General features: G+C 46.0%; 1 protein-coding gene and 1 pseudogene across 4 annotated transcripts in view; both read right to left on the bottom strand.

Moving 5' to 3' along the window:
• RUNX1 (RUNX family transcription factor 1) overlaps positions 1 to 24,659 on the bottom strand; it is a 242,891-nt gene that overhangs the window by 162,625 nt on the left and 55,607 nt on the right. The gene's annotated exons all lie outside the window — the stretch shown is intronic.
• On the bottom strand, positions 7,816 to 10,647 carry LOC103673135 (annotated as a pseudogene).

Raw genomic sequence — 24,659 nt, 5'->3', positions numbered from 1 at the left:
AGTGACGCACGGTCGCGTTAAGTAGAATGACAAGGCATGAGGTGGCCATGCCAGCCAGGGTGGCTCACTGATGCCAGTACCAGGATCCTCTGAGACCCTCGGCAGAGCCCTGCATGTTTGACCAAAGGGCTGTCACGTGAAGACTGAGCACCAGGCTGCATTGTCCCAGGGCTGCGGGTTCTGGTGTCCGAGGAACTCCCATCACAGAGGGTTGCAATCTTCTGTGTCCCATAATTGCCTCTTTCAGAGAAACAGCCTCTTTTCTATTTAGGGTCAAATCCAGCTCTGAGGCCCCCATATGCTGAGGCCGAGCAAGCTAGAGAGTCAGTGGACATCTCTCGGCGCTCCCACCCCCTCCCCGCTTTCCCCGGGGCCTCGAAGTCTGAACAAATACTGATCAGCTTTTCTGAGCCGCTGAATTTCTCTCCAGCCCCAGACCCCGAATAGAGGTCTCTGTAGCCTTCCCTGGGTCAAGAATATGCACAGGAGGCAGGTTCAGAGCTACTCGAGCGAGGACTGCATCCTGCTTTGGCCGTCTGGGTCTGAACGAGGGAGCTGGGTCTAAGCTTGCAGGTTCGGCCTGGTGATCCTTCCAGAGCAACGCATTCCTCAACAGAGGCCCCCAGCCAGGAAGTATGGGATACTCAGAAGGGATGCTGGGAAACTTTAAACATTGAGCTTCTAGTTAAAAGGATGCTTGGGTATGGCTCTCCAAAGAGTCCACACGGGGATGGGACCCTGAGAGAGCAGGGACTTAGGGAGACACGAGTGGCAGGCCTCCAGTGGAAAGACGTGGTTCTGCTTCTATTGGCGAGACTTACTCTCCACATCCTCACAGCGGCCACATCCCTTCTTGATCTCACCCCCTCTTCACATGGCTTCCCTGTGACTCCTTTCTCTATTCGAGACTAAGACTGTCTAGAATGTTCTTTTATCCTGAGCCCAGCTGACAATATCAGCATGAGACTGCAGACGAGGACAGCCAAAGCGTGACTCGCTCCCAGGTACCCCATCCTCAAACCCCAGGGAAGGCTCTGGAATCGTCCAACATGGCTGTGGGCCGCCCAGGAAGCATCTACCCCAGTGAGCAGGGGGCAACTTGAGTAATTCACCCCGGGGGTGAATTCACCTGCCCTCTGTGGCTTGAAAACGCGACGCTGACAGAAAGCTCTGTCCTTTCTGAAACTGTATCCTCCTTGGCGAGGGCCAAGTTCACGGCCAGCAGGGAGCCATATTCGGGTTTAAGTCCAGCTCAAGCAAGTGAGTGGTGCCCAGGCAATTCTGCCCTGGGCCGCGGAGTGGTGAAAGCACGCACGGAAAGTTCCCTGTCCCTGTTTAGACGCTGCTGGGCAGAGAGGTCTCAGTCCGACATTTCATACCACAGTCTCCTGTGCGAGGAGGAGGGTTAGTTTTCATTTATCTCTCGTGCCCTTTGAAGTACAAGCCTCTGTCTGCTTAATGCCCGAAACCAGAGAGACGACGACGAATTCCTTTTACATTAAACAAATCCAAGTCTGGAAAGGCAGTCATATTTCTAAACAAGAAAACCCAGCCATGATTCGGGTGTTTGCGAAGCTCAAGCTGGTTATCCAGGACCGTTGCTAATGGAACAAAAAAATCCAACGGAGGTGACAGGGGGCCCTCTGACAGGTTTCCAGCCATAAACCCACCACCGGCTTGGAATCCACTGTGCTCACAGGGCAGTCTGTCTCCCTCGGGAACGGAGAAAAAAGAGGGAGGGAGATGGGAGAAAGAGAGAGAGAGAGAGAGAGAGAAAAAGAGAGAAAAAAAGGAAGAAAAGATGAAACGTGGAGAAATAGCAAAAGGAAATGAAAAGAACTTTACTGCTCAGTTTCTTCTCCTGCCTGACCCAATTATCAGATTTTGCATTTAAGTTTAAGACAGTAGATCAAACAGCAAGAGGCACTTTGTACTCGTGCCAGGAGACCATATGATATCTCTCAGTGGCTCTCCTGCATGCCAGGAAGAGGGAACCGTGCCTCTCCGCGGGGCCTGCATATGGCGCAATGTGCAGAAAATAGCAAAATTCATAAGCGCCTGCGCTCGCCGACGATGTGCGGGATTTACGGCACTTTATCAGTTCAAGGGAAAAAGGCGAAGCACAATCTAATTATAACTTTCCGCAAATAAGTCAAAAGGCGAATGAGAACTGAAAGGACAAAAGGCTCGTGTCACGCTTACTGGGCGAAATTGATACTCTTCAGGGTTGTTTTTTATGGGATACAGGGCTTTTTACAAGGTATGGATCAGATCTGTTCTGGGTATTTTGAGGTTGCTGGCGGCGGCCGTGTGCGATCCCGGCGACCGGGAAGGCCTGGGGGGCAGACGTGAGGTTCTGGGAGCCGGCGGGGCTCGCCTCCTGTGAGCGCGCACTTTCATATGTATGCAGCTGGTGTTGGGGGGCTACCCATGGGATCAAAGCGGTTTTCATGCCCTTGGATGGGGCTTTGGTTTTGTGCAGCCCCATGGAATAGAGGCTTTGGCAAGGTGACTTCTTGCCTCCGAGAATCGCGAGAAGCCTTCTTAAGAGTAAGGGGCTGAGGTTCGCAAGGAAGTGGCTCAGAAGGATGTCCCAGTCTTGCAGTAACACGGTTTGGAAGCCCGTGGATGACCCCTGCTCCCCTGATGACGGTGGAATTAGGCTGAGTACAGCGGCACTCACTTCACTAAATTAAATTAGCTAATATCCTTCAGAGATTTTTCAAATCCAACCCTTTCTCTGGGAAAAGGCAAGGTGCGGGAACATGGAAATCATGCTTTTGCTCTGGTCCTGGATCGCTGGCTGTTTAAATACTGGTCTCCGCGTCATTTGCCCTGCAGGCCTTTTCAGCTCCCACTTCCCTTCCCCCTGGAGGACAGGAGCACTTCCTGACTTTGTCCCAACATACTGAGCTCCCAAGTTGGTCAGAGGTTGTGTTAAGTTTTGCGATAGCCATTCATTTGTGTCTTATTTTTCACACGTGTGAACCCATTCAATCTTCACAATGGCCCTGTGAGGTAGACACCAGTATGGTGCCCATTTTACAGATTATATATACCCCGGGCATGCTGATGAAAACCATGGGTTCACGTAGCAAGAAGGGAACGATGGGTAATCTGGGTGAAGAGTAGACAGAAGTTCTTTGCATTAGTCTTGCAACTTTCCTAAGATGTTCAACTCATTTCAAAATAAAAAGTAAAAAAAAAAAAAAGTCTCAGGAGTTAGGTAATTCTGGATTTTGATACTGGCTTGGTCACTTACGAGTTGTTTGTAAACTAAGAATTTCCATATTTTAGCCCATTTGATCTTCATAATCCTATCAGGTGAGAGAGGTATTACATATTTATCTCAGCCATATTCAACCCAAGGCTCCAGGAGGTTCAAGAATGTATTGAAAAGAACCTGTGCTCATCCACCCAGCTTGAATTGACTTATTAATATGGTGTTAACTTCCCTAGAGCTCTGAAGGAATACAATGTTGGGTCAGTGCCTGTCACCAAAGAAAATTTTATGGAACATACAGCAAGTTCCGGTCAAGATTCTGACCTTAAAAGATGTGGCATGTAACTTGAAATTCCTTGGCTTCTCTTAATTAATTTCTAGATAATAGATCAACAAGGGGAATCCAGGAAAGGCTAACATTTTGGAACTTTGTTAATTTTATCCTTTTCTTATAATCATTACAGATCAAAGAATGATCATTCTTTGTACCTTATCATAAGAATATATCCTATCATTTTGATAATTTTAATCACCTTCCAGGCACATTTACTTATTTTAGAGGGAGAGAGAGCAAGTGCACATGTGTGCAAATGTGAGTGGGGGAGGGGCAGAGGGAGAGGGAGAGAGAGAATCCTCAAGCAGACTCCCTGCTAAGCACAGAACCTGGAACCCCATGCAGGACTGGATCCCAGGGCCCTGAGATCATGACCTGAGCTGAAATCAAGAGTTGGCTACCTTAACTGACTGAGCCACCCAGGCTCCCCAACCTTCCAGGCACATTAAAAATTTTTGTTATACTTTCTTCCTTCTATCCACCACTCATCCATCCATCCATCCATCCATCCATCCATCCACCATCTATTCATCGATCTATCTATCATCCATCAACCCATCCACCCACCTATCAACACATTCATCCATCCATCCACCATCTATTCATCCATCCATCATCCATCAACCCATCCACCCACCTATCCATCCATCCATCCATCCATCCATCCATCCACTTATCCATCCATCCATCCATTGATCCATCCATCTATCATCCATCAACCCATCCACCCACCTATCAACACATCCATCCATCCATCCATCCATCCATCCATCCATCCATCCTTCCAGCCTCCATTATGCATGGTATATGTACATTAACAAAGTCTTTGTCAAAAAAGGAAGGTACATATCTCGTTTCCACTGAGTTGAAGAAAGAGATTCATGCGTAACCATACCAGAAGGTAGGAAGCAGTCAGTGAGAGGATGATTGGCAGAGAGGTAAACTCCAGCAGTCAGAGGAGGGAGAAATGATTCTTCCAGCAGACCCATGAACTGTAACAATCAAACCTCAAGCACCACATATTTCACAGAACAAGGATAAGGACATGCTGTGTGGTTTGCCAGCTCCTTATAAAAGATTTCCGTGGCCTGCCTGGATGGAGCAGTGCACTGCCCTGATGTCTCCACTGGAAGAGCCCTCTGTGGGCAATTTTAATAACCCTTGTAGGGTTGTAACTGATCACTTAGAGGCCGTATTTTCTAAATACAGTTTGGAAGAATTTCTTCCAAACACAAGAGCAGGCCAACATCTAAGTTTATGTGGCATTTTTATATCCAGTACCCAGACCTTTATGTAGTTTATTCCATTCATAGGGCACCTGGATTTTCTCTAGAAAAACTGGCAATTTCATTGCCCACTGCTCCAACTACTAGGCAATTCATAAAAGATTGAACTAAAGAGCCCAACAGTGACCTCTGGGGCCTGGAATTAATACTTTTCATACAGGGAAATGGTCCATTTACTTCCTGCCTCCACACCAGTACTCTATAGCAAAACTTCTTCTAATTTCATAGTAATTAAATAAATAGAAGGTTTTACTAGGTTTTGTGCCAAAGAACCTTTGGAAGCAAAAATTGATTATAATTACTGATCCCATTTAACCACTTGCTTATGATCCGCTTAAAGAAATTTATAGTATGCATTGCCCTAAAAACCAAACAAAGATAATCAAAAGCAAACCCGTGTTCCAAAAACGGTGAGCGATTCCGATTTTTGTTTTGTGATTCGTGAAGTGAGTCGTATGTTACCATCACTTAAGACATTTTTATTTGATAGAATTCCATTGTGAATCCTATCATAAAATACACGAACACCCTTGATTGCTCTTCTGGGTAAATGAGGTCCTGCTTACATGTAAGGTTTATTTGTTATGGAACACCCTAGAGTGGAAAAGTGAGATGTGACTTTCTACTCAAACGGCGGTGTGGGGTTTTTGCATGGATCGCTCGGCGAGGTGGTGTGTGGCTTTCTCTGTGGTCGTCATTTGCTAGGCCTGTTCTACCATACCCCCCACGTTATCCAGTTTGCATGTACAGAATGGGGGGTCAGAAACACTGATGCTCCCTTTGACCCTCTTCTTCCTGGACGCCTTGCCCTGGGTGATATCATTGACCTAACACCTTTACATTAGCTACTCCCTAATCCATGTCTCCAGCCCAGAACTCTTTCCTTGAACTTCTAGACCAAATTTCTGGAGGGCCTTGAGAGCTCCACATGTGTATTTTAGGGGACCCTCAAACCCACTATACTTCAGACTGAGCCCATTACTTGGATGGATTCCCGAGCTTATGGGAAGGTACCACATTTTAAGTCTCTTTCTCTTTTAGGATCTGTCGCTTAGAGAGTATCTTTAAGTTTTTAGTCCTGCATTCTATTAGTCACAGAGGGCGGAGGCAGTGGGGATTTTCATTCCTGCCCTCTAACTCCTCGGAAGATACTCTACCCTGGCTTCCATTAGATTGCACGGGCTGATACCTTTGATTGTCTCCCCGGCTGTGCCGTAATCATGCCTGTAATGGATAGTTTTTTTCTGTGCAAGCAGATGAACGAGGGAGGTCAAATTCCTACAGTATGCTGGCTTCTCAGCCTGGATTGGACAAGTCACATCATGCCTGCGGGATCTGCACGGATTACTTCATGGTGGGGCCTGGTGCGATTCGGGGTGGTCATGTGTGGGGTATTTCTGTGTGTGAATCTTACAGTAGACCATAGATAGAAGCCATTTTTAACAAACTATTTTCTCTTACTACTAATCTTTAAAATGTTGTATTTATTAATGTAATAAATGTTTTACTATAGATCCAATCCATTCTTCGTGTGTCCGTTACTATAATCCTCTTAGAAATCTCAAGCATTTGTTTCATTCATCAGGGTAACGATGGTGGTTTCATGGAAAACTCAGCTGAATGGAATGTCTTCATATCAGATCCCAGCTCCAAATGTCGTCACCTCCCAGGGCAAATGGCTCATCTGACACTGTCAGTTTCTAAGGAGGCTTTTAATCCCTTTCTAAGGAAGGGAAGATTGGTTTCATTCCTCTATATATTAATATATTTTATACAAATATAAAAGCTTGCTTTTATTATCTCAGTATTTCCAATAAATGTGGAATTTTGGCCTGGATTATTTTTTAGAGGTGTTTTTGTTTTTGTTTCTAGAGAGAGAGAGAAAGAGAGCACGTGCACACACGGGTGAAGGGGCAGAGAGAGAGAATTTTGACTAGGCTCCATGTTCAGCGGGGCTCGATCTCACGACCCTGAGATCATGACCTGAGCCGAAATCAAGAGTAAGACACTTAACCAACTGAGCCACCCAGGCACCCCTGGATTATTCTAAGAATTGCTTCAAACCTCCTCTTGCCTCCCTCTGTAGATAGAGCTTTAGACCATGTTTACCATCCCACCCCTTTTTTGATTCATTGCTTTTCAAAAATGTTCTGTTTTTGTAAAACCCAAGTGCCCAGAGATGACCTAATTAACTGTATTTCTTACTGGTATGCCTGATGGCTTTTAGTCTTCTTAATGATCGATGAGCAAGATTACTCGTTCAAAAGATGATTCAAAACCTGGACCTTCTGAGGACAGCACAAGAAATAACTGCCTCCACGCGAGTGCTTCCAATGAGGCAGAGTCCGCAGGAGCTCAAGACGTGCCCATGTTTTGCCAAGAAGCTCGGCTGAAACTAGGGCAAGTTTTGCATGAAACCCCATTTTCAAACCGAAACCATGAAAAAAAATGGTGGTTCAGTGTGGTTTTTATACAAAACCAGGTGAAGCTTTGTGGTTCAGCCAAGGTTTGACTTGGAGCCAGAGAGAGCTCACTGTGCTTGACTGGATCCTGTTTTATGTTTCATGTTCCATTTGGTTCTGTTTCCCAAACCTGCAATCTGGGGTTCAGATGAAGGTGGCATGAAATCTGGTGCAGATGAAGGCCACATTTACTTTATAAGGGCCGTACCCTCTCCCGGCTTGCTGTCTATTCCTGTTTTCCTTCAGTATTCCTTCTGGAAAGGATCATCTGCTTACTAAATATTTCCCTGGGATTTTCTTTAAAGAAACAGAACTACTAACACTGTACAAAAAAAAAAAAAATAGCAAAGCCAATTTTGCTATTTTGTTTTTGTTTTAATAGACCCATTACCCAATCTGTGTCTTCAGGTCAACCGTTAAAACTTTTGGAGAAAATATTTTAAACAACGAACTGTGACAATACAGATGCATGGATTTATTTAGCATGCTTTAAGCATTTACGCTGTGTTGGATACTTTAACTTATTAAAATCTCACAATATATCATAATATTTCTTTAGAAGTTAAAAATTCCTTAATTTTTTTATTCCTGGTATTACCACCACCATTTCCAGGGCAAATAACTGATGTAATGAAGAGAAAGAGAAAAAGACAAAGTTACAACAGATGAAAGACCTCAGGAATGTACATGTAATTGACCCTACATTGCATTAATCAGTAGCTGCACGTTTTTACAAACTATGGCCTATGACAGTCCTGAGCAAGGAGGGTTTCCTGTTTAAGCTGCAGTAACTTTTCTGACTGTGCATCATCCTTCTTTCTGTGGCAGATTTTTACAGTTCCTCTAATGCATTTGGGACAACTGCCTCAAAGTAACCTGCAGCTTTCCTGGCAACTCCTCACTCTCTCTCTTGCTAAGAACTGTAGCCCCTTTACTCTGATTTTTTTTTTTTTTTTTAGAAACTTCTGCTACCGTATCCACCACTTCCACCACCAGATCCATAACCACCACCATAGGGACTGCCCGAGCTTCTTCCACCAACACTGCCCCCCTTCATGGGTCCATAATTTGATTGCTGCTGTCCACTGTAATTTCCAAAATCATTATAGTTTCCACCACCACCATAGCTGTGTCCAAAATGTCCTCCTTTGTTGTAAACCTCATACCCTCCATCGCCACCATATCTGCCTCCTTGGTTTCCATCTCCTGGTCCACCACCACCATAGCCTCCTCTACTACTTGAACCAGGACCACCATCATGGTTGCCACCATCACCTCCAAATCCATCATATCCACTATCGCCTCTCCCGTAACTACCTCTGCTACCCCCATCTCCATCACCAGAGCGTCCTCTTCCACCAAAGTTCCAACAGGCCCATAAAGTTGCCAGATCCACCTCCGTGATGTCTTTGTGATCCAGCAACTGCCTTCCTTCTTTAGAAAGGGCTTTTTTCACTTCACAGCTATGCCCATCAATAACGTAGTACTTCTGAACAACAGTTTGTTTTGTTTTGTTTTGCTTTGGAGAGGGCAAGGGAGAAGGGATGGAAGGAGAGAGGGAGAGAGAGAATCTTAAGCAGGATCCATGCCCAGTACAGAGTCTGACGTGGGATTTGATCTCACAACTCTGAGATCATAACCTCGGCTGAAATCAAGAGTTGGACGCTTAGCCGACTGAGCCACCCAGGCACCCCTAAACAACAATTTTGTCAACCGTTTCGTGATCCTCAAAAGTTACAAAAGCAAGTCTCTTTTTTCCACTCTGCCTGCCTTCCATGACTTCTATGGTTTCAATCTTGCCGTACTTTTCAGAGTAAGTCTCTCAAATTAGATTCTTCTGCGTCTTCTTTAATGCCACTGACCAAAATCGTTCTCACTGCTAGGTGGGCACCAGGCTTTACGGAATCCTGTCTAGAAACAGTTCTCTTCGGTTCCACCACACACCCATCAACCTTGTGTGTCTTGGGTACACATTGCTGCATTCACCTCTTCGACACGAGATTAAGTCACAAAACCCAGACCCCTGGAACATTTTTTGGGGGGGCCTCTCATCACCACACAATCTGTAAGTGTGCCGCCTTTTTTCAAAATGTTCTCTTAAGCTATCACCTGTAGTTTCAAAGCTCAAACCACCAATAAAGAGTTTTCTCAACTGCTCTGGTTCCTTTGGATCATGGCCTTCCATTTTGAGACCAGACTTACCTCTTCCAACTTGAGTTCAATATCATCATACTTTACAGATGAAGAAACTAGGCTCACAGTGATCGGATAACCAAAAGCAAGTGGGAAGCAAGCAAGGGTAATACTAGGTAGAGGCAACCGGCAAGTGGGAGACGAAAAGGTTCTCAAGGTCTTTCTCTAGCGCTTTCTATTATACCATGTTGTCTAGAAATCAGACCAAAGTTCTGCCTTTCAGGAGCTTTTAACTTGGAGAAGGAACCAAAATATCCAGCATGTAGGGAGAATCGTAGTATGTAGTAGAAAGCATGAAGTGCCATAAGACCTGTCCAGATGGCCAGTTGTAGGCGTTCAGAGGAGAGGGGAGATCACTTCCAACCGGGGGATTGTACACTTTAAACGTACATAGTGTTGTATGTCAATTATAAGTCAATAAACTTCAAAACAAATCTTTGTGGAAACTAGCATTAGGGATGCTTCAGAGCTGGTGGGTGTGGAGTTGGGAGGGAGGAAGGGGAAAAAGTCATAGTGGTGAAACAGGGCGGGTAGAAGCACAAAAATGAGAGTTTTGTTGATTGGAGGGACGTTTATAAAGGAGAATTGAGGAAAATAACTTTGGAAAGAGAGGTTGGGAGTAAATCTTGGAAGGTCTCTGTTTTATGACCAATGAGTTGTATTCTACCTGCAGAAGGAAGTCGTTGAATATTTTTGAGTTGAGAACTGACAAAAATAAGGGTAAAATGCAAGCAAAAGCCCGGGATTTAATTCTGAAAGTTGTGTCTCATTGGAAATTCAGATGAGGATAAAAAAAAATGCAGTAATTGGCCTTTAAAAAAAGACAGTGAAGAAAAACTAATCATCCCTATGCTGTTTGAGCTCAACAATGAGAGGTATACTTGAAATTACAGAATAATATATATCAAGCTCTTGCTTGAATTTTGAAGTTAGAATTATTAGCACATATCTTCCACGAGTATACTCTCAACCGCCTACTTTCCCAAATGGAAAAATTCCCCCAAATATATGGGCTCTTTTTTTCATTGTCAGTCCCTACTTTCCCACCTGCCCAGGAGAAAAAACAAATTAAATTTAAATTCTCCTTCATGACAGAAATGAAAGACTAAGGGATAAGATTTTGTCAAGTAGGATTGAGTTTTGGAGAGCCACAAGCCATTGTGATATCAAAGATTTTTCAGGGGCGCCTGGGTGGCGCAGTCGTTACGCATCTGCTTTCGGTTCAGGGCGTGATCCCAGCGTTCTGGGATCGAGCCCCATGTCAGGCTCTTCTGCTGGGAGCCTGCTTCTTCCTCTCCCACTCCCCCTGCTTGTGTTCCCTCTCTCACTGGCTGTCTCTCTGTCAAATGAATAAATAAAATCTTAAAAAAAAAATGACTAGTTTCTTAAAAAAAAAAAAGATTTTTCACCCCCCGAGAACCAATTTTTGTCCTCTTGGGCACAATATCGCCCTCAATGGGAATGCATGATATAGACCCAAGCTTGCTTTGGCATGCTATTTTTTTTTTAAGATTTTATTTCTTTATTTGAGAGAGAGAGAGCGAGTGAGAGAGAGAATACAAGCAGGGGCAGAGGGGGAGGCAGACTCCCCACTGAGCAGGGAGCCCAGTGTGGGGCTTGACCCCAGGACGCCAGGATCATGACCTGAGCCCAAGGCAGATGCCTAACCGACTGAGCCACCCAGGCACCCCTGCTGTTTTGATAGACACAATAGAAGCCCTAATGTCTGGTGAAGTCTGTGTCACAGAAAGGGAGGACAGATACCACCTCTAAACCCAATAGGCTGACCATCAACAGAGATGCCACCTGGGAAGTTAGATGCAGAGATGACGCAGAAAACCTAGGAACTATCAGGAAGGACAATCTTGTCAGAGCATCATGGTCAACAACACGTTGGTGTATCACATTTCCTTCTGGCTACCAGTTCTTCCTATAAAATAATTTTTATTATCATTTTTGTTACTATGCACTCTGCCAAGTGATGGCAGTAGAAAAGTCGAGAGAATGCTCTATGTAGATGGCACAAAACAAAACATGCAGGTGATCATCAATATATTATACTTCTGAAGCCCTGGGATTAGTTCTTCCAACCTCCCTCACTCATAATGGTGATGTTTCTTTATGTGATAGCTGTGAGAATATTCATTGTATCCAATTAGATAGATATTATTTGGATAAATCTCAATTACAATGATTTAAAAATACAATCATCAACAATGTAAAAGATTAGAATGGTTGAGCATATAGATTTTTAAAAAAATTTTTTTGTTGGATATGTCTATTGCTTGAAGAATGTCCCATGTCTTTATGCCCAAGGAACAACCTTCCAGAAATTCTACCACAATGCCTTCCTTTCCATTGATGAGTATGAGGGTGCTGCTTCTAGGCTGGTTTTCCACAGAACTCAAAATGCAGTGGATAAAGAAGCTGTGGTTCATATATACAATGGAATATTGCTCAGCCATCAGAAAGAATGATTACCCAACATTTACAGCAACATGGATGGCACTGGAGGAGATTATGCTAAGTGAAATAAGTCAAGCAGAGAAAGACAATTATCATGTGGTTTCACTCATTTATGGAACATAAGAAATAGCAGGGAGATCGGTAGGAGAAGGAAGGGAAGAATGAAGGGGGGGTAAGCAGAAGGGGGAATGAACCATGAGAGACTATGGACTCTGGGAAACAAACTGAGGGCTTCAGAGAGGAGGGGGGTGGGGGACTGGGATAGGCTGGTGATGGGTAGTAAGGAGGGCACGTATTGCATGGTGCACTGGGTGTTATACGCAAACAATGAATCATGGAACTTTACATCAGAAACTAATGATGTACTGTATGGTGACTAACATAACATAATAAAAAATTTTTAAAAAATGCAACGGTCCTTGTGGGGGAAATGAATGGGGATGCTGTTTTATGACGAGAAAAGAAACAAACGCCTTTCCTCCCCTTTTACCACCCCTGAATATATGAAAAAAAAAAAAAAAAGCCGAGTTTTAGTGTGTTGTTATTTGTAGTTTCCCAGGAGCAAAAAAGTATTGTTTAACTTGAGGATTCTATTTTTACTGGAATAACAAGATCTCACTTGGAGACTATTACTTTACTGAAAAGTGGTTTTTTTCTTGTTTAGTTTTTGTTGTTGTGTTTTGACTTGTCTACCACCGCTTCAACATCCGCTGCTCCCCCGCCCAGGGGAAGGAAACGACAATACTGAAGGACAGCTGTGGAGGCTTATTAACGGATTGTCCGATGTTTCTGCCAGTTCTGCTGATAACCTGCGGGCCGCCTTATTATTTAAACCTCTGTATGCTTCAAGGCTCCTTTTTCGGACACTGAGGAAGTCTTCCTAAGCCACCTGAATAAAAAAGGATTTTTTCGGGGACTGTGGAGTCTCCTCTGCCAGTTCTCATGCAAAAACAGCACCTTGGTTCATCCTGGGCCAGATAGGCTCCTCCCGTCCTTTAGGAGACGGACGGTTCTCTCTTGAATTGGAGAGAGTAGAGCTCCGTGGTGGTTTTCACTCTCTCCAGGAGGCTCTGGGCACCAAGGGCTCCAGCCATGCATGGCCTGACTGGGAGCTGTGGCGTCTCAAAGGTGCTGCATATATGCCCAGGACCAGCTTCTAGAAGAACACCTGTGACCCACACAGCCCATGGAATGAGAGAAAGATTTTAGGCTTCGCTCCCAACTTTCTATGTTGTAGACTCTTCAGTTTTTCCTCTAAGTCATGGTCTTTACGGCCAATGCATTTGTTTGTTTGTTGCATAGGTTTGCAACTCAGAGGTCATTGCAAGCACGCTCTATAATCACCATCAAACAATATTTATTAAGGAAAATCTTTCCATGGGTGCTTTACCAGGTGGTCTGCCAAGAGAAGTCTATAAGCACACACATAATTTGGAGCCATCTATGGAATCATTCAGGCAGGTCCGGACAAACAAACGTTAATGTAAAAACGACCAGACCGTGATTTAGCCGATCTGTCTGGGGGTGGCCAGATTGGTCATTTTATTGCCGTCTTCCTTCCTGAGGGCTCGTTACCCGCGCTGTATCTGTTGCTCGAGATTTTGATTACCTTCCCTGAAACATATGCATTATCTGGCAAGTCTATGTCATATCTGTTTCTAAGTGCATTTAGTAGCACTGGGATGCGGCTCCTAGTACTGTAAAAATACCAGCTTTGAAAAGCTAAATTTTCACTAACCAGCTCTTCTCTCCTTGGTCCAAAAGTAGCATAATGTAGAACAAAGAGCAGGACCAAGAGTCAGAAATGCTGGCTCTGCAAAGCAGTGTGGTATGTGGAACTCACCAGACTCTAGAACCGGGTTGCTGGCTCCAAGCACAGCTCTGCCTTTCTCTGGTGCGTGGCCTGGGGCAGACGTACTTGCTGGGAGATGGGATGAAGATAACGACTACCCCCCAGGTCGGATGAGTCAACTTACATAAAGAACTTCGAAGAGTGTCTGGCTTGACAGTAAGTGCTTTATGAAGATCTGTGATATGGCTTTGATCCTGGCTTTGTCACCGAAGAGCGAGAGGGGGAACCTCTCTGCGTGTCAGTCTCATATAACAGTGGACTAAGTTCTCTGAAACCATGTAGCTTTATAGTTTGCTTTCTAAATAAGGCACCTTGCCAACACCTAGGAGAAGTCACTCAGAGTCGGGGATCCTCTAATTTATCATCAAAACAGGACACTTTTTGGCTTGAACGGAAATGCTATTAATAATTAAGATCTCTGGGGGCACCCGGGTGGCTCAGTTGGTTGAACATCTGCCTTTGGCTCAGGTCATGATCTCAGGGTCCTCAGATCGAGTCCCTCATCAGGCTCCTTGTGCAGCGGGGAAGCTGCTTCTCCCTCTGCCTCTCCCCCACTGCTTGTGCTCTCTTTCTCTCTGTCTCTCTCAGTCAAATAAATAAATAAAATCTTAAAAAAAATAATTAAGATTTCTGGGATACTGGGCATCAGCCCGACCACCGTTGCGGATCCACAGACAGCAGGTAATGTGAGCCACTCGTGGACTGGAGATGGGGGATTGTGCCTTGGGCGATTCGAGGGGGTGGGTATATTGTTTCAAGGTATAAGGGTGGCATTCAAATGGCACACAACTGAAACAATTTCCGAAGCGTGCCCTACAGCTCCGCCTCACACTTTTTGCAACGTCGCCCTTCCTTTTTTCCTGTGTCACAGGCAGAAGAGGGATCAATATCACTAAAGAAACAGACTTGGATAGAAACAAGTTACGTGGATTTTTATTTCTGCTGAGTTTTCTGCTTTAAAGCTACCTCCACGATCCCGAGAGAAGCAGTTTTCCCCATTACCGATGGAAAGTTAAGTCTCCTCATAAGGAGGATTTCCCTTCCAGAAATTCAAAACGAGAAAAAGTATCAGACAAGGCGATTTTGTGCCAGCGAACAGCCCTTTCCAAAGATTTGAATGGAATAATTTGTTTTTCATGGTTTATAAGTAGCAGATAAAACCTACATGGAAAAATGGACAAGAAGCAATGGAAAATAAGACACAGAATCTGGAATCGTAACCTTAAAAAGCAATTTGTTTTATTTCAGCCATGCCCAGAAATCACTTGAGGTTAACAAGTGAATATTTCTAGTGGAAGAATCGGCTACAATTAGGTCACCAACTTAGAGAAGATGGAGGCGGAAGTTTAAGTAGCAACTCTATCATTATAAAGGTACTTTATCAGCAAAACCGTCAGTCATGGATTGTTGACTTAAAATGATCAAGAGGGTAAAATATCGAAGAGGAAGATGAAGAGTTTGTGGCCCCCGGTAAGAGCAGGAGCAGCTGAGGGGCTCACTATGAGAAAGTTGTACATTCCCTGGGGAGCAGGGTTTGAGTTCCTTGACTTCAACAGCAATCTGATGTGAAACAAAATAGACACTCGCCTGCTCTTAAAGCCCTTGCTCTGGCTACACAAACCTAGGCCACACACTGAATCTGGTGGTGACAAAATGATCAGTCTGTTGTTGTTTAGGATAATGGAGACATGGTAATACTCTTCTGATCTCCCACCGAAAATCGGATGTGAAAATCTCTAACAGTACTACTCAAACTTCTCATTAAACAATCAGAAACAAACAAATGAAAATCTGGAGCCCTTGGACCTGACACCCAGGGAGAGATTCTGTGTGGATCCTCTTAGCTCACCTGCGAATGGATTATTATTTTTTTTCCTAGAAGTGTATTTGAGAGTCTGAAAAAGATTTCATTGTTAATTCGGCGTCTAACATTGCATTATTTATAGGTTTAAAAATGACTAGATTTGACAAATCTTTGGATCCGTATGGCCCTTAGAATTCAGAAAAATATATTTCCTGCTATATTAATAACTGATTTTTTGCAGTGGATTTGACTTGGTAACTCATTTGATGCATTTGGTTTGATCATTTAGGTATTTCAAGCCACCAAACACGGCCTTAAGTTTCACAATGGCTGTGTCTATTTCCTTAGCAACCAAATGGTTCAGAGACCTGTGTTTTTAGTATCTGTAGGTCATTGCCATCAGCACAGTGGGGAGTCCCCCCCTCAAACCTTTCTGTTGCTTGAACAAAAGTCTGAAAGGAGGGGTCTTAGAACAGCTGGTGAACACATAGCCGTAACACGAGGCTGACGTGTTCCTTGCCCGCAGTTCGCTGGGTGCATTCATTAGTATGTGGCCATGCGGAAGACAGACCTACAGACAGAAAGTGCTTCGTTTTATCCAGCGACCATTCAGTGCCTTGTTCCATTTCCTTTACCACACGCACGTTTGTGTTCATCTTCTGGAATCATTAGAACTATAAAATGCTATCCCTTTTCCTATCAAAGATTCGAAAAATATCTTTCGCCATGTGTTAGGTATAGAGAATTCTTTTCAGGACCGACTTTTAAATCCAGTGTTCCCATGGAACCGCCATTGATATCAGATGTGAGGTGAAGAAGGTTTACTATTGATGCAAGTGCAGCTCTTATGAGAGTCCAAGGTCATCCCAAGGCTCAATTATAAAATCAGAAGATATTAGTGTGTGTGTGTATGTGTGTGTGTGTGTGTGTGTGTGTGTGTGAGAGAGAGAGAGAGAGAGAGAGAGAAATCAAATTGCAAAAGCTACCATCCACTAGACTCTTAGCCTCATTGTCAGGTTTTTCTTCTTTATGACTAAAAGAATTAACTCATGGGAAAAAATTGATAATATCTCCATTTAAAAATATATGACATGAATTCGGAGAAGTTAAGTCCTTTCCCAAGATCTCACAGTCAAAAGGTGGTAGAACCAAGATTCGAAACCAGATTGGCCTGTTGCCAAAGTCTAGTACACTCTATGCTCTTTCCCAAGGAACGTGTTCTTCAGGAACATTCTGAGCACCTAGTTCGATGTCCTCTGTGGTTCTTTCTCCCAGCTCACAGATGTCAGGCTGCAAAGGGAGAAGGTGCTCAATGTAGATGTTCTCAACCAGCGAGTGAATGAGCTAGAATTTTTGGAGGATTAAGGCCGTATTGGACACCCAAATCCCACCCTACGCATAGGTCCTTTATCTCAATATGGCTTCTAGAAAGGTTAAGTATTAGAAGCTCTAGTGATGGTGTGAATCGTAGGCAGTGCTAAGCTAAAATACTGAATGAGTCATTCTTTCCAGAATCATTGGCATTTATTTCTCTAAAACTCTTGATAGAGTTTTACAGATGGGGTAGAAAAAAAGCTACTTAAAATTTACTACTAGTACTACTAAATACTACAATAAAAGTACTCCTATTAATAATGAATAGCTTTCACTTTCTGACAAGTTGTTATCAACATGTTGAATTATTTGCTTATCAAAACATCCCATAGCATGCCACATGCCTTCTGGATATAAAATCAATACTAATTACAATAAACGTAGTGGTACACAATCTCTTCACTGATCTCACTCACAGAATCTCTCTTGTGTTCTGGGTCTCCAACAAACCTGGTTCCTGGATAACTAGCAGGTTTTAAAACTGGATAGAGATGGGATACACAGAACCTAGAGCTGACATAGCAGGTTCCAGAGGATGTGGGGGTGAAGGCTGGGGGCATCAAAGTCAATTCTGAGGGTTTAGCCCTGGTGACTAAGGGCTGGTGGTGCCATTGCCAGAAAGAGGAAAGGTGGAAAGTCTGAGAAAAGAGGGTGAATTCAATATACGACACATTTGCCTTGAGGTTTCTTGAGGTGATGTCTTGATGGATGTGTTCAGAAGCCAGTTGTAGACCCACCACAGCTCTGAGATGGGCTTACCTGGTGGGCCAACGTTGCTCATTGTGGGCCTACAGTGTTCAGGGCAGGAGTGGGGAGATTCCCAAAGGAGAAAAGGTGGAACTGAAAGAGGAGAGAGTCTAGAACAGTGTCTAGGACACATCTTTGGTAAAGGAGAGGGAAGAGTAGCAGAGAAGGAATTGTGGAAAGAGTGGTAATAATAAGAGACAAGAAATCACCACCGTGTGAGGAAACAGGGCCAAGGGGTGGGATAATTTTCTTTTGAAGAGTAAGATGGCCTAGAGTATTGAGCAAATAAGTTAGCTCAATTTCAGTGTATCGTTGTGTACCAGAGTGTCCCACAGGAGGGCAGAGAGAAGGGAGGAAAGTGCTAAGAACCCCAGAGTTACACAGTCTACCACGTAACTTATCTGTGGAGGAGACCGTCGCAGTGGCTACAACTCTTTGGTGTGCTGTGGAGGAGAGACGGTTTGTAACCCACTGTTCCAAAGGAAGTGTGGGCAACAGGAAGAGGAGAAGAAATTTCTGAGTGGACAAGAAAGGCATCTTAAGACAAGAGTCACAGTGGGTGGAGTGGGACCAAGAGTGGAGGAGAGCTGAGAAGGAAGAGGGTTGGATGAGGAGCTGGCATAGTAGGTTCCAGAGGGAGTAGGGTGGTTTGAGAGGGGAGCACATGACCTGCCTCATCTCTGGAAAGAGGCGGAGAACATACAGTATTCCTCAGAAAGAAGGCAGGTAAGGGCACAGCTAGACAGCGTCTCAGGAAGAAGTGAACACGTGCTCTCCTCAGTACTCGCTACTCTTCTCAAGAATACAAGGGGGGGGGTCTTCCCAGAGGAGAGACTATCTGGAACCTACGGTCGGGCCGGGAACAGCTCTTCGAGGTAGATCTCGGTAGTGTGTTTTGCATGGAGAAATTGGGCACTGAATGCAGGGGTTAGAATAAAATAATTTGCGTCCAAGTGGCTTTGTGATTCCAACAAAGCTTAGAATCCTGAGCATAAAAGCAGAGAAAGTAAGTTGTAGGGTGTGTACAAGGGAGGTGACTTGCAGCAGTCATTCTGTGTGACCCGTAGTGGCCGCAAGGAACTTAGAACTCAGCTGAAGGGCAGAGGGAATTTCATATGAATATGAGGTTGAAAGCCCTGTATTTCCCCATGACCCCACCACAGTGCTTGCCATAAGGTTGCTGGGGGTGAGGAGTTACAGGCTATTGGTGTGACAGAGCCTAGGGTCAGGCCCATTATGGGGGGACGATTATCGAGGGTTCTGGCTTGAAAGCAGAAGTGCCCAGGGGCATCTGGGGTCACCATGAAGGTGGCAAGTGCAGTCAGTAGGGGTGGGGATGGTAGACTGAAAGGAGCAGAAGCTGTGAATGGAGGAACATTCCAGAATGTGAGATCGTGGCGATGGTACCGTTTTCACTTGGAAAGCCGGCAGCCTATGGCGAGCATTAAAACACTTGAAGGCCAACTGTACTTCACTCCCATCCTGCGTCCCTACTCCAAAATGTGTTTGGTGATCTCTCGGAGATACCTGTTTGACCTTTACGCTGATAATTTATGCCCTTGGATGCTGCCCAGTGTTTCACTTTCTAGCCCGCTCCACATTAACTTTCAACGCTCTTTTCATCAAACCCTGCCTAGCCGTGCGTCACAGACGGGCACCATTTGTTTTCTCAACCATGAAAGTTGAGAGGTCAAGATTCAACATCACGCACAGAGATTTTGTTGTGTGTGGTTGCAAATTCAAGGCCAGGAATGACTAATTCCACAAGCTGGGGCAGAAGGTGATGTGGGAGAAACAGCAAATGAGATGTGGTCCCTAGAGTGTCCCCCAAATATTCCAGTCTACCTGGAATCTCAGAATGCGACCTATTTGGAAAGAAGGTCTTTGTGGATGTGAGTAGTTTGAGTCATACCAGATTAAGGAGGGCTCTAAGTCTGATGACCGTGTCTTCGTAAGAAGAGGAGAAGACACACAAAGACACAGGGAGAGTGTCACGGGAAGACAGGGACAGAGCTTGGGGTGCTGCAGCTACAATCCAAGGGGTGTCAAGGATTGCCAGAAGCCACCAGAAGCAAGGAGGGATTCTTCCCTAGGACCTGGGGTGGGGGCATGGCTCTGCCGACACTTTCACCGCGGACTTCCAGCCTCTAGAACTGAGACCACACAGTTCTGTTGTTTTAAGCCATCCTGTTTGTGAGAACTTGTTACAGCAGCCCTAGGAAACCAATACAGTCTTCTGACCCTGATGACTAAGTTCTTCACTGCCCAGCTGGAAGCTTCTCCCAGGAGGCCACGTTGCCGCTGGAGCCTGTCCCAATGTAACCGGCGAGATTTAAAGCCTTGTCCCAAAAGGCTTCATGTCCAGGTCTATGTATTTCTTCGGCCCGCCCTTGTCATTACAATGTTCTGACTTACATCTTTGCTCCTTTGAACTTCAATCAATGACCGCCCCAGGGATGTTGTTTTGACTATGCCGACGTTTTCTAAACTCCCCACTGTGTGGTTTTCAGGTCAGACAGTCAGGCTTTGTTCTGTGAATCACTGCCCAAAGAGTCAATTAAATCTCGCTCGGCTGCCTCGTGGCCTGGCTTCAGTGACTTAGCGAGAACAGGGGCATTTGGAGAGTTCCTGAGGAAAGCCAGACGTGTTGGGGGGGAGGACCCAGTGCTGACACGGGGCAGGGGACACAGATTAGGGAGCCCAGGACGGCGGTGACAAATGAGGGCATCAGGAGCTCAGCTTCCTGGCTTGGAAAGGAGTGGTGGATTCCTGACACACTATTTCAGGGCCCAAAAGAGAAAGTGAGGGGCTTTGGAAATCACTCCGGAGAGGCTGCCATCAAGGGGAGATGAGACATGTGTTAGCACCACTGTCCTTCCGCCGCAGGAATGGGAAAGAATCACAGTGTGAGTCTGGTGGTGATCTTTATGGTGGGAGGCTTCCTTTGAAGTCTGACATCACTGAAAAAATTCTCATAAAACTGAAAAGGAAAAAAAGACTATCTCATCCTGGCGAGGAGCACACCAAAGAATATGGAAATGAGAAACGGTTATAGCTCTCTGCAGAAGCAGGACTGGGCAGAACCCGAAACACTCTTGGGAAGAGAAAAAGAAAAGAAAAAGCAAGATGTCTCGGGGGGCCTGGGAAGTGCTACCTTCGTGGCAGGCTTGCTCCCAGGAGAAGAGTCCTGTGTGAGGCCAGGAGACCCAGACAGAGGACCAGCTCCCACCTCGAGTGCCCGAGGGGCCCTGGGCAAGTCACAGAGACTCCAGGAGACTTTAGGAATCTAGGCGATTCCTGCTGGGCCTTTTTTCCCTTGCAGGGTGGTGTGGGGCTCGGAGGAGGCACAGCGTGTGAAATCACTCGTGCGTGTCTAAGTAACCTTTAATACAGACAAGTGAGGGTGGGCACCCACGGAAGCTGGTCGCAGAATGCCTTAGATATCCCGTTTCCCTGCACCATGTCAGGCACCAGCTAAGTGGGGGGCTAAATATGTCCACAGAAGCCCAGGAGCCCCCGTGGGCTGGGACGGTCCCTCCTTTCCTGGCATCAGCAATGCCTTCGTGACACAGCCGGGAGGACACAGGCGTGCACAGAGACAGAGACTGGGGCTACTCTCTTCCCGGAGCATGAGGAAGGCAGTCTCGCGCTGTACCGCCGTTCCTGGGGCTGCTCCTGTGGGCCATGAGCTCAGATGGGCCGGCGCAGTGCACTCCCCAGGGAAGGGGGTGGCCCAGGTCCAGCCACCCTGTGTTCAGCCCTGGCCCATGCTGTTCTCTGAGCTACAGCATCACTGAGTACTTGCAAAAACTGTGCCGCGAGCACTCACATTTCTTCCTTCGGCTACAAGCGCCTGTCTTTTCACTTCCATCTACCCAAATTTCCTAGATGTTCCCTCTGCCAAGAAGCCTGCCCTGAGCCTGCCCTAGCACATTGCATGTCCTCTGGGCCACCACACCTGTTAGTTCTGCTCGCTGCTTGCATCAGTCCTCCCCTGCCCATCCGCTAACTGCAAAGCTGGGTAGTGATTCCACTTATTATGATTATTATTTGGGTGGCCTTCTCTCCTGCCCTAATCTTGTCCCAGATGCAACACCCTGCATGTGATGGTTAACAGTTGGTGGATTCTGATACAGTAGCTACTAGTGGGCAGGGCAGCTGTGAGCCCCTGGGAAGGAGACCAGGGGGTGTCTATCCAGGCTCTGGGGCTCCTAGAACCTCAAAAGGGAGTGGGACCAACAGGTGTGGGTTCAAGTAAGTGGGGAGACCTAGAACATCCGTCTTTGGTGCTGTAAGGTCTCCTTATACTGACCTTTGCACTCGACCTTATTTGGGGCAGCCGCTTACTTAGTTCGTACTAAAGTGTAAATGACTAACAGTTTACGCTTCCCTGGGAGAGCTGCCTTCTTAGAGTGTACCTAAACTTGAAGATTAAGGCCTGAGGCTGTGCTAGAAGGTCAGTGAGAGAGGAAGGTACTTGTCTTGGGTGAGGGCTTTCCCAGGCTTCTGAAATCACCCCCTCGTGCAGCTGCTTGGCGTGATGTGCCCCTCGATTCATGTACTTTCTCCCAGTCCAGACTGTTTAGGCCACTCTGAGGATGATCCCTTTCTCTCTGGACTCTCCCTACCCAGCCTAACTTGAAAGACACCAAATCCACCCGGTGTAGCTTCAGGGAAAAGTAGGGAGGTCTGTGGGCTCTAGGCATGTCTGTTCTGGCATAATTTAAACGTCTTTGTGCTGTAAAAATGGAAATGTCTAATGAGTTCTCACTGTGCTCTTTGGCTTGCTATAGGCAGTGGTGCAAGGGAAACCTCAGGGTTCAGGGTGTAACAGGCTGCTTTCCCTTCTGCACACCCTGGAGACTCCCTGGGCCCCACCAGCCACATCCACAGAATGGGCAGGGGTGGATCCCTGGATATGCGTTCAGACACCAGATTACTTAACCTTTCTCTGCCTCGACCTCCTCATCTCTTGGGGGTCCTGCTCGGAGGGTGGCAGCAGGAGGAAACGGAATGACATGCACAGAACACCCAGCTCGGTGTGGAAATGTGGTAAATGAGCTATTTTTTAGAATTGCTAGGGTCATTTCCTGCTCTCAGCTATGACTCTAGGATTTATTTTTCTGTTTAAGGACTAACTTGGGATTCTGAGGTTCTATCTCTTTGCTTTTTTACTGAACAGCTCCCTTCCTGAGAAGGTGCTCTTTACGTCACTTTCATTTGGAGAACCCCGACTATCTGGAAGGACCAGATGGGAAAATGCATCAGGGTGAAGCGTCAGTAGGTCGGGGGAGAAAGATCCTTTCTTCAACCAGAAACTCTACCATGAATTTACTTGTGATGTAAGTAAGATCTGGACCCTACTAACCATGGGAGGCTTGTAGACAAGGTGATTCCTTCTGGAAACCTCCCCGGGTATGAGCAGGAATCTTTGGAATGGTAGAGCTGCATGTGTCATACTGGGTCACCTGTGTGTCTAGGCGTCTTGTCAAAGAGAACAAGGAGCAGGTGTTTGCTACACTGGGGAAAAATCAGCAAATAGGATAGGTCTAGTCATCGGGGTAGATTGGAAGGATGGGTTTTAGTCAAAAGCTTTCAAGATGGTGAGACTCAGTTTCCCGTGGCTCCATCCAAGGGACGGATTTTTGTTGACATTTTCCATAGAAATGAACAGAAGCTCAGCAACTTTGTCATAGGACGTATCAGCACTGTGCTTCATTTGGGGTCAGAACGCCTTGGGTAACTCACATCTCTGCTCGCAGGGCTGGACAGTTCAAGAGAACACTGGGGCATGCTGGCCAGCCAGGAGTTTAGGGAACCGCTGACGCCATAGACTGAACGTTTGCGTTCCTTGCCCCCAAAGTCATGTTAGTTCCTGATGCCCAATGGGATGGTATATGGAGGTGGGGCCTTTGGGAGGTGATCAGGTCCTGAAGGTGGAGCCCTCACGAATGGGATTAGTGCCCCTATAAAAGAGACCCCAGAGAGCTCCCTTGCCCCTTCTACCCTGTGAGGTTTCAATAAGAAGACAATCAGCTCTGAACCAGGAAGAAGAGTCTCACTAGACGCTGACTCTGTCAGCACCTGGATCCTGGACTTCCCAGCTTCCAGAATGGTGAGAAATAAATGTCTGGTGTTCATGCACAGTACCCAATCTATGGTATTTCTGTGACAGAAGGCCAAACGGACTAAGACAGTTGAGAGCTAGAAGTGACCTTGGAGGCTTCCCTGGGCTCTGTCAAGCCCAAGTCACAGGCTTGGGCCCTGTGATTCCACCTCACCTGTCTCTCCCCTCATATCCCAGCTGCATCCTTGCCTTGGGCTTTGCCATCCAGACCGACTGGGCATTTTCTGAATATGCCAGGTCCCTTCCTGCCTCCAGGTCCTTGAACACGCCCTTACCTCTTCCCTTCACTAAATTCTCCTAGATAGAGAGTGGTCCCATCTGCCATCACCTCCTGGGACGGGTTGGGTGTCCCATCCTATGCTTCCTGGCTAGCGCTGGGGGTTAGTTCCCTTGCCTGTCACCCCCGCTGGGGTCCTTGATGACGGGGCTATCCACTGACCTCTGTGAAGCATCTATGGACACTTACTTTATCTAACCCGATTACATAGCTCTCATCATGTGCCAGTTGCCATTCTGAGTGCATCACCGATATCAGTGCCTTTAGCCCAATCAGGCAGGGTTACTACCATTCTTATTTTGCAGGTGAGGAAATTAGATGTACCAAGAGGTTACGTGACTGCCTGAGGTCACACAGCTGATAAGTGGTGAATGGGAGAGTACCTCCTGTGTCCTTACGGCCTGAACTGGGTCGACTGGCGTCTCCCAAAATTCACGCCCAGGCAGAAACTCCGAGCATGAACTTCTTTGGATAGAGGGTTTTTGCAGAAGTAACTAGATACGATGGGGTCATA

The sequence above is a fragment of the Ursus maritimus genome, unplaced genomic scaffold (genome assembly GCF_017311325.1).
Source record: "Ursus maritimus isolate PB19 unplaced genomic scaffold, ASM1731132v1 scaffold_4, whole genome shotgun sequence".
Taxonomy (NCBI): domain Eukaryota; kingdom Metazoa; phylum Chordata; class Mammalia; order Carnivora; family Ursidae; genus Ursus; species Ursus maritimus.
Note: the sequence above shows the minus strand (reverse complement) of the source record. Positions and strands in the feature narration are given on the sequence as shown.